The 16,783-nt window shown below is 49.7% G+C and overlaps 1 protein-coding gene across 1 annotated transcript in view; it reads right to left on the reverse strand.

Moving 5' to 3' along the window:
- The window catches only part of sult1st6 (sulfotransferase family 1, cytosolic sulfotransferase 6), a 53,273-nt gene that overhangs the window by 18,704 nt on the left and 17,786 nt on the right, over positions 1-16,783 (reverse strand). The window lies entirely within an intron of this gene.

Raw genomic sequence — 16,783 nt, forward strand, 5'->3', positions numbered from 1 at the left:
AAGGAATGACAGTTGTGTTTGTGAAGCTAACTTTAGCTCACAAATGTGTGGATGTTTGAATTGGAAAAAAACACAAGCCGTTTATAAATAACAAGTCTAGTTCTTTCAACATAACATTGGCGACGATTGGTAGTTCTACTGTTTGTAAAGAAATGGGCGGGCTGTAGGTTGATTCTGCTGCTACGATTGGAAAGTGTGCACTGTCTACAACACAAGTGTGGCTGTGATTTGGTTGTGGCCAGCAGTGCCTGGCCGCGATACTCTGTGGGCAGGATTTAAATCTAAACCCAACCCAAGGAAAACTGTGACATTCTCGATTCGTTAAATCTCACAAATCTCCGTTTTGGAAGGTAGCCTACTGACTTTAGGACCAAAGTTCTCCTACTTACACTTTTTTGTCAATTTTGTCAATTCAATACAACATCTGCCAATTAATTTCCAGCAATATTGCCACTGCCTGTCTGTGTGGTGCCCACGTATTCGTGTAGCCAGTTAGAGATGCTAATGATAACCGTCTTTTGGGTAGACAGAAAGGCTTTCCCCAAAACCTTAAAAGATAACTACAAAGTTGGCCTCACTGACAGAATGACAGCATTATTATTTGTATCAATTGGGTGGGCATTTGTTTAGGAAACTCTGCCATCACATGTGCAGTAGCATAACAGAAACATCGCTAGCCAAACACATTCCTCTCTTGCTAGGTGTGCACTTGAATTAAAGGGAAATTACACTCAGAAATCAAAATGTGTTCGTTTTTTTCCAGATCTAATAATGGTCTTCTGATGTGACTTAAACGTTGACATAGACTCAGAACATACAATTTTGCTGTTTCTATATAAATAACTGTCATTTTGATAGTGGAAAACTGTAGAAAATAAAAAGGAAAATAGTTGTTTATTAACGTATCTGTCCAGTGTTCCAGATTTCTATGAAATATTACATAAAATGTATTACAATATGAATGTAATAGATGTCCTTCCAAAAAAGTATAATTAAGAATGTTAATAAGCAGATTTTCTCTGTGTCCCTGCTTGCCCTGTTAGGAAAGAACAGAATGGTTTGGGGCATATACCTGTCAAAAAATGCTGATTTGACAGCTCACTTGGATATTCAAATTACTACCAACTCCACCTGGGGCAGGGCTGCAGGCTTGCCTTTGTTACCGAAGGCTACTACTTGTAGTCAAATAGTATCGATCAGGGGTGTCAAACTCATTCCATGGAGCAGGGGAGGCTCCTCAGAGGAGGAAACTGTCAAAGGTTTCCTTTTTAGATAAAACTATACTAAATATAATCACGTCACCAAATAATTGATTAAAACACACTATTTTGCAAAGAAGGTCTACAGTAGCCTCAACAGCACTCTGTAGGGTAGCACCATGGTGTAGCCGGAGGACGTCCTCCAACCTATCAGAGCTCTTGCAGCATGAACTGACATGTTGTCCACCCAATCAAAGGATCAGAGAATTAATCTAGTACTGAAAGCATAAGCTACAGCTAGCTAGCACTGCAGTGCATAAGTGAGTAGCTGACTCAAAGAGAGAGAAAGAAAATAGTTCAACAGTTTTGAACAAATTAATTTATTCCTAAATGAAGGAGAAGCAAGAGAGAAATAGAGAGAGAGAAAGATTGTAAATATTTTTCACTTTCAGTTTCACTTACTTAGCTAGCAAATGCAGCTAGCTAGTTTAGCCTACTGAAACACCCTGCTCAAACAGAGGGATACTATGTTAGCTAGCTGGCTTTGACTATCCAACACAACACTGGAACTCTTCCAAGTCAAGGTAAGCGTTAGGTTTTACTAATGCAAGAAGGAATACAACGTGGCTGCTATGACACTGTGAACTGTGTTTACGCGTGATCAGGGGTGTATTCATTCCGCCGATTCAGTTGAAAAACCTTTCTTAAACAGAAGCAAACAAAACAAAACAGGGATAAACATACCTGCATTTGTCCAATAGAAACTATTGTTTGCAACTGTTGGACTAATGATTACACCCAATATCAGCTAGATGCAGGCAAGAGTGTACAAGGTGGTGTTGAATATCACTGTCTGTCCATGTGTCACTGTCTGTCTCGATCTGTGTGCAACTACGTTGTAAGCTTTCTTTCTTAGGCTAGGTTGTAGCAACCTCATGATGGGTATAGGTAAAATATGAGTATCATGTAGTAGCCTAATCCTATCGCTGTTACATTTAACTGGGTGAATGGAATATGAATGACAGTCATCCAATATGCTGTAATAGAAATAAGACCATGCTCATGGAAAAATAATCGTCGTCCCTCATCTGAAACGGCACTGACCGCCACTGCCATGTAGGGCCTAGTCAGTGTCACGGTTTCGGCCGAGGCTGCTCCTCCTGGTTCGGGCAGGCTTCGGCGGTCGTCGTCCCCGGAGTACTAGCTGCCACCGATCGATGTTTCATGTTCGTTTGGTTTTGTCTTTATGTTGTACACCTGTGTCTTGTTAGTCCTCGTTAGTGTCCTATTTAGTTCTCGTTGGTTGTGTTTGTCTTTGTGTGTGATTGCTCTTCTGTTTTCGTGTTGGAGCTACGTACTTCCCTCCAGCGTTTTGGAGAGGGTTTTCGCACATGTTAGTGCGCCGTTTGTTTGACGCCTGTGTGCGCCGTGATTTCGCCTTCGGGCTTATTGTGCTTATTTTCTACGTGATTATTGCACTAAAGTATTTTGGACTGAGCTTCTGCGTCCTGCGCTTGATTCATGCACCACACCCACCTTCAGCACCCCTTGACAGAATCACACACCAGAATGGAATCAGCAGGATCTGCAGTTACACCTGAGTCGCTCGAGGAGCATGTCCGCGGCCAAGATGACCAGATACGACAACTGGGGACCGCTCTACAGGACGTCATCAACACCTTGCACCGATGGGAGGCCAGCGGGGTACCCACGCCTCCACCTACCCTGCCAACCCCATCGGCCGGTCCACCAGTCCCAGGTTCGGAACCCAGGGGGATTCGGCTCTCGCTCCCGAGGGCGTATGACTGAACAGCTGCCGGGTGTCAGGGGTTCCTCCTGCAGGTGGAGCTCTACCTGGCCACTGTACACCCGGTGCCCTCGGGACAAGAGAGCGTTTCCGCCCTCATCTCCTGTCTCACGGGCAAGGCGTTGGAGTGGGCTAACGCCGAGTGGAGGAAGATGGACGCCAACACCATCTCCTACGCCGAGTTCTCCCGTCGCTTCGAGGCCGTGTTCGACCATCCACCTGAGGGCAAAGCGGCGGGGGAGTGTCTAGTCCACTTGAGACAGGGGAGGAGGAGCGCACAGGCGTTTGCTCTAGAGTTCCGGACTCTAGCGGCGGACGCAGGGTGGAATGAATGGGCCCTCATCGACCATTTTCGATGTAGCCTACGGGAGGACATTCAACGTGAGTTGGCCTGCAGGGATACCCATCTTACCTTCGACCAGTTGGTCGATATGTCCATCCGTCTGGACACCCTGCTGGCCACCCGTGGACGTCCCGAGGGGGGTCCGTCCATTCCGCCCTCCGGCACCTCCGAGCCGAGCCCTATGGAGCTCGGGGGTGCCGGCGCTAGAGAAAGGAGGAGGAGGAGCCCGAGGGGGCCTGTCTCCTGCACCAAGTGCGGTCGTGGAGGGCACACTGCGGCCAGGTGCTGGGGAGGGTTCTCCGGGGGAGAAGACAACAGGCCACGCACTGGGGGGGCCTCCCAGGTGAGTAGACGTCCCACTTACCCAGAACTTTCTGTTGCGCACTTTTGTATACCTGTTTGTTTTCCACAGGTTGCACCTCATTCCCAGCATAAGGCGCTAGTAGATTCAGGCGCAGCTGGGAATTTTGTTGATCGGAAGTTTTGTGTAGATTTAGGGATCCCTCTCCTACCTGTTGACAAACCTTTTCCCGTTCATGCCTTAGATAGCCGCCCGTTGGGGTCGGGGTTGATTAGGGAGATCACAGCGCCACTTAGGATGTGTGCGCAGGGGGGTCATGAAGAGACTATACAGCTGTATCTGATCGACTCTCCTGCGTACCCAGTGGTGCTGGGAATTCCCTGGTTAAGCACCCATAACCCTGCTATTTCGTGGCAACAGAGGGCTCTCGATGGGTGGTCTGCTCAGTGCGAGGGGCGATGTCTGGGTGTTTCCGTGGGGGCGACTTCGGTGGAAAGTCCAAACCAAGTGCCCGCACTGCACATTCCGCCTGAATATGGGGATTTAGCTCTCGTGTTTAGCAAGACTAGGGCGACGCAGTTGCCTCCTCATAGACAGGGGGATTGTGCGATTGATCTCCAGGCAGGAGCAGCGCTCCCACGGAGCCATGTGTATCCTTTGTCTCAAGAGGAGAGAAAAGCTATGGAGACTTACATAGCCGAATCTTTGAGACAGGGATACATTCGGCCCTCCACTTCTCCCGCCTCCTCGAGCTTCTTTTTTGTGAAAAAGAAAGATGGAGGGTTGCGCCCGTGCATTGATTACCGTGGTCTCAATCAGATTACTGTGAAATACAGTTATCCACTCCCTCTGATTGCGACCATGACGGAGTCATTGCATGGAGCGCGGTTTTTCACAAAACTGGATCTCAGGAGCGCGTATAACTTGGTGCGCATTAGGGAGGGCGACGAATGGAAGACAGCGTTTAGTACCACGTCAGGTCATTTCGAGTATCTTGTCATGCCATATGGGTTGATGAATGCTCCATCAGTCTTCCAATCCTTCGTAGATGACATTTTCCCGGGATATGCAGGGACAAGGGGTGGTCGTGTACATTGATGATATTCTGGTGTACTCGTCTACACGAGCCGAGCATGTAACCCTGGTGCGTCGTGTATTGAGGAGGCTGTTGGAGCACGACCTATATGTCAAGGCAGAGAAATGTCTGTTTTTCCAGGAGTTGGTCTCCTTTTTGGGTTATCGGTTGTCCGCGTCAAGGGTGAGAATGGAGGTGGATCGTGTGTCCGCTGTGCGTAATTGGCAAACCCCAACCACTGTAAAAGAGGTGCAGCAGTTCTTGGGCTTTGCGAATTACTACCGGAGGTTTATCCGGGGTTTTGGACAGGTGGCAGCTCCCATCACGTCCCTTCTGAAAGGGGGTCCGGTGCGCCTGCAGTGGTCAGCTGATGCGGACAGGGCCTTTGGGAGACTGAAGGACCTGTTTACGTCGGCTCCGGTGCTGGCGCATCCGGATCCCGCATTACCCTTTCAGGTTGAGGTGGACGCGTCTGAGGCAGGTATAGGGGCCGTTCTCTCTCAACGGTCCGGCTCGCCACCTAAACCTTTTACTCAAAAAAGCTCAGCCCGGCGGAGCGTAACTATGACGTTGGGGACAGGGAGCTGTTAGCTGTAGTTCAGGCCCTTAAGGTGTGGAGGCATTGGCTTGAGGGGGCTCAACACCCTTTCCTCATTTTGACTGACCATCGGAACCTGGAGTACATCCGGGCAGCAAGGAGACTGAACCCTCGCCAGGCTCGATGGAGTATGTTTCTCACCAGGTTCGTATTTAAAATCACGTACATCCCTGGGTCCCAGAATGGTAAGGCAGATGCACTGTCCTGGCGGTATGACACGGAGGAGAGGTCCGTTGAGCCTACTCCCATACTACCGGAGTCTTGCCTTGTGGCACCGGTGGTGTGGGAGGTCGATGCCGAAATCGAGTGAGCGTTGCGTACCTACCCCAGCCCTCCACAGTGTCCTGAGGGTTGGAAGTACGTTCCGCTCGAGATTCGGGATTGACTCATTTACTGGGCTCACACGTCACCCTCCTCTGGACATCCGGGTATTGGCCGGACAGTGCATTGCCTTAGCACTAAATACTGGTGGCCTACTTTGGCTAGGGATGTGAGGGTTTATGTCTCGTCCTGCTCGGTGTGCGCCCAGTGTAAGGCGCCCCGACATCTGCCCAGGGGTAAGTTACAACCCCTGCCCGTTCCACAACAACCATGGTCCCACCTTTCGGTGGATTTTGTGACAGACCTTCCCCTCTCTCAGGGGAATACCACCATCCTGGTCGTTGTGGACCGGTTCTCAAAGGCCTGTCGTCTTCTCCCTATGTCGGGTCTTCCTACTGCCCTACAGACCGCTGAGGCCCTATTTACCCACGTCTTCCGGCATTACGGGGTACCCGAGGATATAGTGTCTGATCGAGGCCCCCAGTTTACCTCCCGTGTGTGGAGAGCATTCATGGAGCGTTTGGGGGTCTCGGTTAGCCTTACCTCAGGGTACCACCCGGAGAGTAACGGGCAGGTAGAACGTGTCAACCAGGATGTGGGTAGGTTTCTGAGGTCGTATTGCCAGGACCAGCCTGAGGAGTGGGCACAGTACATTCCCTGGGCCGAGATGGCCCAGAACTCTCTCTGCCACTCCTCTACCAACCTAACCCCCTTCCAATGTGTGTTAGGTTACCAGCCGGTTCTGGCACCGTGGCATCAGAGCAGATCGAGGCCCCTGCGGTGGATGATTGGATGAGGCGCTCGGAAGAGATGTGGAACGCTGCCCACGTCCACCTGCAGCGGGCTGTCCTTCGTCACAAGGCGAGCGCCGATCTCCACCACAGTGAGGGGCCGGTGTACGCACCCGGAGATCGAGTCTGGCTCTCTACCAGAAACCTACCCCTCCGCCTGCCCTGCCGGAAGCTGGGTCGGCGGTTTTGGGGCCCTTTAAAGTCCTGAGAAGATTGAATGAGGTGTGTTATAGGTTACATCTACCTGTTGAGTATAAGAATATTAACCCCTCGTTCCATGTGTCTCTTCTCAGGCCGGTGGTAGCTCGTCCACTCCAGGACAATGAGATAGGAGAGACTCCTCCGCCCCCACTGGACATCGAGGGGGCTCCGGCGTACACCGTTCGGTCCATCTTGGACTCCAGACGCCGGATGGGGGGTCTCCAGTATCTCGTGGAGGGGGAGGGGTACGGCCCGGAGGAGCGGTGCTGGGTGCCGCGGAGGGACATCCTGGACCCATCTCTCCTGTCGGAGTTCCACCGGGACCATCCCACGCACCCTGCTCCGCGTCCTCCTGGTCGTCCCCGAGGCCGGGGTCGGTGCACGGCTGGAGCCGCGCGTCAAGGGGGGGGTACTGTCACGGTTTCGGCCGAGGCTGCTCCTCCTCCTGGTTCGGGCAGGCTTCAGCGGTCGTCGTCCCCGTAGTACTAGCTGCCACCGATCGATGTTTCATGTTCGTTTGGTTTTGTCTTTATGTTGTACACCTGTGTCTTGTTAGTCCTCGTTAGTGTCCTATTTAGTTCTCGTTGGTTGTGTTTGTCTTTGTGTGTGATTGCTCTTCTGTTTTCGTGTTGGAGCTACGTACTTCCCTCCAGTGTTTTGGAGAGGGTTTTCGCACATGTTAGTGCGCCGTTTGTTTGACGCCTGTGTGCGTCGTGATTTCGCCTTCGGGCTTATTGTGCTTATTTTCTACGTGATTATTGCACTAAAGTCTTTTGGACTGAGCTTCTGCGTCCTGCGCTTGATTCATGCACCACACCCACCTTCACCACCCCTTGACAGTCAGTGGAGTGTTCAGAACCTTTTGAATGGGGTGGCCAAGGTGGGGCACAGACCCAGTTTAGGGGGGCCATAAAATGTTGAACCTTAATCGATGCAAGGTGGGGGTTTTCAGTAGAATTATGATGGTTCAACGCATTAAATGTTTCAGCTTAGGTTTGGTACCTAAATCATAAATAAATTCAAAGTCTTGTTACAGTGTTTGCATTCAAGGTCAGGATTTTAAATAAGGGTATTAGCATACAGTAGTAAATTCACTTGAAACTGCCATTATTTAAAGGGACCTCCTATGTGTGCACATAAAGTAAAGACATGTAATTTAACTGTAAGAATGTATTACCTTTTAATGTGTTATAAACACAACCAGTCATGATGTTTTCATCTGATTGTCAAACAAATCACTTCAAAAAGTAGGTTAAGTAGGCTACCTGCGCACGTTCATCTACTCCAAAATAATTCAGTGCACTGTGCACCGCCATTTGAATGGAAAGGAACATCTACTACAAACACTATAAGTGTAATGACATTCATGTTACAAAATGGCAATAAGAAAATAAACAAACTTATAAAATGATTTCTCATTCGTGTCTATCTGTGTTTCATACTTACCCTTCAATTCGCAAGAGGCTGAATCTATTTCGCCAGAGAAAGCATCCGAGCGAGGCAAAAAGCGATCCTCTGTCTTAGTATCTGTCGCCCGTGTATCTGATGTGCAACCAGAGGAAAGAAAACTCTAGACCACCTTTACTCCACACACAGAGACGCATATAAAGCTCTCCCTCGCCCTCCATTTGGCAAATCTGACCATAACTATATCCTCCTGATTCTTGCTTATAAGCAAAAACTAAAGCAGGAAGCACCAGTGACTCGGTTAATAAAAAAGTGGTCAGATGACGCAGATGCTAAGCTACAGGACTGTTTTGCTAGCACAGACTGGAACATGTTCCGGGATTCTTCAGATAGCATTGAGGAGTACACCACATCAGTCACTGGCTTCATCAATAAGTGCATCGATGATGTCGTCCCCACAGTGACGTACATACATACCCCAACCAGAAGCCATGGATTACAGGAAACATCTGCACTGAGCTAAAGGGTAGAGCTGCCGCTTTCAAGGAGCGGGACTCTAACCCGGACACTTATAAGAAATCCCGCTATGCCCTCTGACGAACCATCAAACAGGCAAAGAGTCAATACAGGACTAAGACTGAATCGTACTACACCGGCTCTGACGCTTGTCGGATGTGGCAGGGCTTAAAAACGATTACAGACTACAAAGGGAAGCACAGCCGCGAGCTGCCTAGTGACACAAGACTTCCAGACGAGCTAAACCACTTCTATGCTCGCTTCGAGGCAAGCAACACTGAAGCATGCATGAGAGCACCAGCTGTTCCGGATGACTATGTGATCACGCTCTCCGTAGCCGATGTGCGTAAGCAGGTCAACATTCACAAGGCCGCAGGGCCAGACGGATTACCAGGACGTGTACTCCGAGCATGTGCTGACCAACTGGCAAGTGTCTTCACTGACATTTTCAACATGTCCCTGACTGAGTCTGCAATACCAACATGTTTCAAGCAGACCACCATAGTCCCTGTGCCCAAGGACACTAAGATAACCTGCCTAAATGACTACCGACCCGTAGCACTGACGTCTGTAGCCATGAAGTGCTTTGAAAGGCTGGTCATGGCTCACATCAACACCATTATCCCAGAAACCCTATACCCACTCCAATTTGCATTCCGCCCCAACAGATCCACAGATGATGCAATCTCTATTGCACTCCACACTGCCCTTTCCCACCTGGACAAGAGGAACAACTACGTGAGAATGCTATTCATTGACTACAGCTCAGCATTCAACACCATAGTGCCCTCAGAGCTCATCACTAAGCTAAGGACCCTGGGACTAATCACCTCCCTCTGCAACTGGATTCTGGACTTCCTGATGGGACGCCCCCATGTGGTAAGGGTAGGTAACAACACATCTGCCACGCTGATCCTCAACACGGGGGCCCCTCAGGGGTGCGTGCTCAGTCCCCTCCTGTACTCCCTGTTCACCCATGACTCCATGGCCAGGCATGACTCCAACACCATCATTAAGTTTGCCGACGACACAACAGTGGTTGGCCTGATCACCGACAACGATGAGACAGCCTATAGGGAGGAGGTCAGAGACCTGGCCATGTGGTGCCAGGATAACAACCTCTCCCTCAACGTGACCAAGACATAGGTGATGATTGTGGACTACAGGAAAAAAAAGAGGACTGAGCACGCCCCCATTCTCATCGACGGTGCTGTAGTGGAACAGGTTGAGAGCTTCAAGTTCCTTGGTGTCCACATCACCAACTGCTTGGCCTCAGACCGCAAGGCACTACAGAGGGTAGTGCGTACGGCCCAGTACATCACTGGGGCCAAGCTTCCTGCCATCCAGGACCTCTATACCAGGCGGTGTCAGAGGAAGGCCCTCAAAATTGTCAAAGACTCCAGCCACCCTAGTCATAGACTGTTCTCTCTGCTACCGCACGGCAAGCGGTACCGGAGTGCCAAGTCTAGGTCCAAAAGACTTCTCAACAGCTTCAACCCATAAGCCATAAGACTCCTGAACAGCTAATCATGGCTACCCAGAATGTTTGCACTGCCCCCGCCCCCCCATCCCCCACCCCATATTTTTACGCTGCTGCTACTCTGTTAATTATTTATGCATAGTCACTTTAACTCTACCCACATGTACATATTACTTCAACTACCTCAACTAGCCGGTGCCCCAGCACATTGACTCTGCACCAGTACCCCACTGTATATATAGCCTCCCTACTGTTATTTTATTTTACTTCTCCTCTTTTTTTCTCAACACATTTTATTTTACTTTTTTATAAAAAATAAATGCACTGTTGGTTAAGGGCTGTAAGTAAGCATTTCACTGTAATGTCTGCACCTGTTGTATTCGGCGCATGTGGCCAATAACATTTAATTTGATTTGGTTTGATGCTATCTGGCCAAAATAATATGACATGTCATACTCTTTTTGGCCAGACAGCATCAGATACATGGGATACACATATTAAGACAGACGGGCGCTGTTTCGCTTGCTCAGATACTTTCTCCGGTGAGATTGATGACCAAATCAAATCAAATTGTATTTGTCACATGCTTCGTAAACAACAGGTGTAAACTAACAGTGAAATGCTTACTTACGGGCACTTCCCAAAAATGCAGAGAGAAAAATATAAAAATAATAACACAATGAATAAATGCACAATGAGTAGGTCTAATGATAACTTGGCTATATAAACGGGGTACCAGTACCGAGTCAATGTGCAGGGGTACGAGGTAATTGAGGTAGATATGTAAATAGAGTATAGGTAGGGGTAAAGTGACTAGGCAACAGGATACAGTAGGAGCAGCGTATGTGATGAGTCAAAAGAGTTAGTGCAAAAGGGGGTTAATGCAGATAGTCTGGGTAGCTATTTGGTTAACTATTTAGCAGTTTTATGGGTGGGGGTAGAAGCTGTTCAGGGTCCTGTTGGTTCCAGACTTGGTGCATTTGTACCGCTTGCCGTGCGGCAGCAGAGAGAACAGTCTATGACTTGGGTGGCTAGAGTCTTTGACCATTTTTAGGGCCTTCCTTCTGACACCGCCTGGTATAGAGGTCCTGGATGGCAGGCAGCTCGGCCCCAGTGATGTACTGGGCCATACACACTACCCTCTGTAGCGCAGTTGCTTTACCAAGCGATGATGCAGGCAGTCAAGATGCTCTCAATGGTGCAGCTGTATAACTTTTTGAGGATCTGAGGGCCCATACCAAGTCTTTTCAGCCTCCTGAGGGGGAAGAGGCGATGTCGTGCCTTCTTCATGACTGTGTTGGTGTGGTGGATTATGTTAATTCCTTAGTGATGTGGATACTGAGGCTCCTGACCCGCTCCACTACAGTCCCGTTGATGTGGATGGGGGTGTGCTTGGTTCTCGGTTTCCTGTAGTCTACGATCAGCTCCTTTATCTTGCTGACGTTGAGGGAGAGGTTATTGTCCTACTACCACACTGCCAGGTCACTGAACTCCTCCCTATAGGCTCTCGTCATTGTCGGTGATCAGGCCTACCACCGTCATGTGGTCAGCAAACTTAATGATGGTGTTGGAGACGTGCACGGCCACACAGTCGTGGGTGAAGAGGGACTAAGCACGCAGGGGACTAAGCACGCACCCCTGAGAGGCCCCCGTGTTGAGGGTCAGCATGGCGGATGTGTTGTTACCTACCTTCACCACCTGAGGGCGTCCCGTCAGGAAGTCCAGGATCCAGTTGCAGAAGTAGGTGTTCAGTCCCAGGGTCCTGAGCTTAGTGACGATCTTGGAAAGCACTATGTTGTTGAACGCTGAGCTGTAGTCAATTAACAGCATTCTCACATAGGTGTTCCTCTTGTCCAGATGGGAAAGGGCAGTGTGGAGTGCAATAGAGATTGCATCATCTGTGGGGCGGTATGCGAATTGAAGTGGGTCCAGGGTGTCTGGAACGATGGTGTTGATGTGACCAGCCTTTCAAAGAAATTCATGGCTACAGATGTGCTATGGGGCGATAGTCATTTAGACAGGTTACCTTGGCGTTCTTGGGCACAGGGACTATGGTGGTCTGCTTGAAACATGTAGGTATTACAGACAGTGTCAGGGAGAGGTTGAAAATGTAATTGAAGATACTTGCCAGCTAGTCAGCACATACTCTGAGTACGCGTCCTGGTAATCCATCTGGCTCCACGGCCTTGTGAATTTTAACCTGTTTAAAGGTCTTACTCTCATCGGCTACAGAGAGTGAGATCACACAGTCATCCGGAACATCTGATGCTCTCATGCATGGTTCAGTGTTGCTTGCCTCGAAGTGAGCGTAGAAGGCATTTAGCTTGTCTGGTAGACTAGCATTACTGGGCAGCTCCCAGCTGGGTTTCCCTTTGTAGTCTGTGATAGTTTGCCAGCCCTTACACTGTTAAAAGTTAATTGGTGGAATTTCTTTACTTCATAATTCGTTTGAGCCAATCAGTTGTGTTGTGACAAGGTAGTGGTGGTATACAGAAGATAGCCCTATTTGGTAAAAGACCAAGTCCATATTTCACTTCACCAATTTTGACTATTTTGTCCAGCAGAGTCACTCACCACCTTCCGGAGACATTTGAAACCCCACCTCTTTAGGGAATACCTGGGATAGGATAAAGTAATCATCTTCTACCCCCCCTTACCCCCCCCCCCCGTCAAAAAAAAAAATTAACATTTTAAAGTGGTTATCCCACTGGCTATAAGGTGAATGCACCTATTTGTAAGTCGCTCTGGATAAGAGCGTCTGCTAAATGACGTAAATGTAAATGTAATGAAATCCAAATAAAAATCCATTTAAATTACAGGTTGCAATGCAACAAAATAGGAAAAACGCCAAGGGGGATGAATAATTTTGCTAGGCACTGTAATACATTGCCAAGAGTGTGCAAAGATGTCATCAAGGCAAAGGGTGGCTATTTGAAGAATCTCAAATATAAAATATATTTTGATTTGTTTAACACTTTTTTGGTTACTACATGATTCCATATGTGATATTTCATGGTTTTGATGTCTTCACTATTATTCTACAATGTAAAAAATATCAAAAATAAAGAAAAACCCTTGAATGAGTAGGTGCGTCCAAAATTTTGACTGGTAGTGTATATAATCAATTTTGAATTCAGGCTACAACACAACAAAATGTGGAATAAGTCAAGCGGTATGAATACTTTCTGAAGGCACTGTACGTTATAAGTGATTTCAATGGGGCTTTCTCCATTCTGATTGTTTTATTCGGTTCAATCCAACTTCAACCAAAAATAATTTTCTGCACTTCCTGCACTCATTTGTTATCATTTCCACACTGTGCCAGGTAGGTTGGGATGTAACGAGTCACCGGTTCACATTTTTAAGATATGAGTGCATCAGTCCGTGGGACCCCAAACTGATCCAAAGGCATGCATTGGTCAGAAAATCGATTCAAACATTACGAATCGGCGGTAAAAAAAATTTTGGGGGGTCATATTACTTTCTTCCTACCTTCCGAAAATCCTACCTTTGGACATCTTTTGTGTACACTCCTTCAGTGTTAAACTAAGCATGTAACTGTGTTGACAGTCATCGATCAATAAGTAATTTTGCATGCTGAACAACCCCAGGCAATATCAGTAGCCTAGTCAAACTGCACACTGTGTGCTGCTTGGCGTAATGACCAACAAGAGGTAGGCTGCGCTTTACCTTCAGCATTCAAATGTTTGTAAAATGGCTTGGGCAATATTAGGCTTTATTAGTTGAGTGACAACCAATGTAATTTGCTAGGTTATTGTTATCAAATGCGCCGTCGATAATTGTGTTTTACCAGAATACAGTCCTTGTCACGGTTTCGGCCGAGGCTGCTCCTCTTCCTTGTTCGGGCGGACTTCGGCGGTCGTCGTCTCCGGAGTACTAGCTGCCACCGTTCGATGTTTCTTGTTCTTTTGGTTTTGTCTGTTCATAACACCTGTCCCTTATTTGTGTCTTGATTGTTCCCCTTATTTAGTTTGTTTGTTTGGGTCAGGTGTTATGCGTGATTGTTTTTGTCAGCCTGCCTCTTCGAGTTTGTTCTCTCGTGTTGTTGTATTACGAGAGCTCGCACTGTGGGCGCTTTTCCTTGTTTTCTCGCACTGTGATTTTCGTGCGTAATTGTTCGCGCCACCCGGTTGGGTTGGCGACGTACACTTGTGTTTGGACTCAGTAAAATTCTGTTGACGTCCTCCTGGTTTCCTGCGCCTGATTCCTATCATCCACCTACACCAGTCTGACAGAATCACGCATCACAATGGAGTCAGCAGGAGCGACCGCGCCGACCGCCGATATGGACGAACGTCTTCGTGGTCAGGAGGACCGAATGAACCAGGTCTGTCACGCCCTGGAGAGGGTGATGAACACTCTACACCGATGGGAGACCAGCGGGGTGCCCACACCTCCAACCACCGACCCAGCTCCAGCGGTCAGCCCTCCGGTTTCATCTCCGGAACCCAGTGGGATTCGGCTCTCGCTCCCGAGGGCGTACGACGGCTCCACCGCCGGGTGTCAAGGGTTCCTGCTGCAGGTGGAGCTCTACCTCGCCACCGTACACCCGGCGCCCTCGGGACACGAGAGCGTCTCAGCCCTCATCTCCTGTCTCACCGGCAAGGCGTTGGAGTGGGCCAACGCCGAGTGGAGGAGAATGGACGCCGCAACCACGAACTATGCGGAGTTCTCCCGCCGCTTCCGTGCTGTATTCGACCATCCACCAGAAGGGAAGGCGGCGGGGGAACGTCTGTTCTACCTCCGACAGGGGATGAGGAGCGCACAGGACTTTGCCTTAGAGTTCCGGACCCTAGCGGCTGATGCAGGGTGGAATGAGCGGGCCCATATTGACCATTTCCGCTGCAGCCTCCGAGAGGACGTCCAGCGAGAGTTGGCGTGCAGGGACACGTCGTTAACTTTCGACCAACTGGTCGACATGGCCATCCGGCTGGATACCCTGCTCGCCACCCGTGGGCGTCCCGGAGGGGGGGGTTCGCCCATTCCACTCTCCAGCGCCTCCGAGCCGAGTCCTATGGAGCTCGGGGGTGCTGGCGCTAGGGAAAGGAGGAGGAGGAGCCCACGGGGACCCGGCCCTTGCACCAGCTGTGGTCGTGGAGGGCACACTGCGGCTAGGTGCTGGGGCGGGTCCTCCAGGGGAGGAGATGGCAGGTCTAGCATTGGGGGGTCCCCCCAGGTGAGTAGGCGCCCTGCTTACCCAGAGCTTTCTGTCGTGCACCTAACCTTGCCTGTTTGTTTCCCACAGGTTGCACCTCGTTCCCAGCATAAGGCGCTGGTAGATTCAGGCGCAGCTGGGAATTTTATAGATCGCCAGTTCTGTTTAGAGTTAGGGATTCCCCTTCTTCCAGTGGATAAGCCTTTCCCCGTCCATGCCCTAGATAGCCGTCCGTTAGGGTCTGGGTTGATTAGGGAGGTCACAGCACCACTTCAGATGATGGCGCAGGAGGGTCATGAGGAGAGAATTCAGCTTTATCTGATTGACTCTCCTGCGTATCCGGTGGTGCTGGGTCTTCCCTGGTTGATGACTCATGACCCTATTATTGGGTGGCGAGAGAAAGCTCTTAAAGGGTGGTCTGCTCAATGTGAGGGGCGGTGTCTGGGTGTTTCCATAGGGGCGACCTCGGTGGAGAGTCCGAATCTAATGCCAGCACTGCAGATTCCCCCCGAGTATGAGGATTTGGCATTGGCGTTCAGTAAGACTAGGGCTGCGCAGCTGCCGCCTCATAGACGGGGGGATTGTGCGATAGATCTCCAGTCAGGCGCAGCTCTCCCGCGGAGCCATGTGTATCCCTTGTCTCAAGAGGAGAAGAAATCTATGGAGACATACATCTCTGAGTCTCTTAGACAGGGATACATACGGCCCTCCGTTTCACCCGTTTCCTCAAGTTTCTTTTTTGTGAAGAAGAAGGATGGAGGTCTGCGGCCGTGTATTGATTACCGCGGTCTCAATCAGATCACAGTGAAGTACAGCTATCCACTTCCTCTGATTGCGACTATGACGGAGTCACTGCACGGTGCGCAGTTCTTTACAAAATTGGATCTTAGGAGCGCATATAACTTGGTGCGCATCCGAAAGGGCGATGAATGGAAGACAGCGTTTAGCACGACTTCCGGGCACTACGAGTATCTAGTCATGCCATATGGGTTGATGAATGCTCCCTCAGTCTTCCAATCCTTCGTTGATGAGATTTTCCGGGACATGCAGGGACAGGGAGTGGTTGTGTACATCGACGACATTCTGGTGTATAGTCCTACCCGTGCTGAGCATGTAGCCCTGGTGCGCCGAGTATTGCGGAGGCTGTTGGAGCATGACCTATATGTCAAGGCAGAGAAATGTCTGTTTTTTCAGAAGTCGGTCTCCTTTCTGGGTTACCAGTTATCTGCGTCAGGGGTGAAGATGGAGGTAGACCGGGTGTCAGCTGTGCGTAATTGGCAGACCCCAACCACTGTGAAGGAGGTGCAACGGTTCTTGGGTTTTGCGAATTACTACCGGAGGTTTATCCGGGGTTTTGGACAGGTGGCAGCTCCCATAACGTCTCTGTTAAAGGGGGGTCCGGTGCGCTTGCGGTGGTCAGCTGAGGCGGACAGGGCATTTGGGAGACTGAAGGACCTGTTTACCTCGGCGCCGGTGTTGGCGCATCCGGATCCCTCTTTACCGTTCCAAGTAGAGGTGGACGCGTCAGAGGCCGGGATAGGGGCCGTTCTTTCCCAGCGTTCTGGTAC

Source organism: Coregonus lavaretus (assembly GCF_964263955.1).
Source record: "Coregonus lavaretus genome assembly, chromosome: 1".
Lineage (NCBI taxonomy): Eukaryota > Metazoa > Chordata > Actinopteri > Salmoniformes > Salmonidae > Coregonus > Coregonus lavaretus.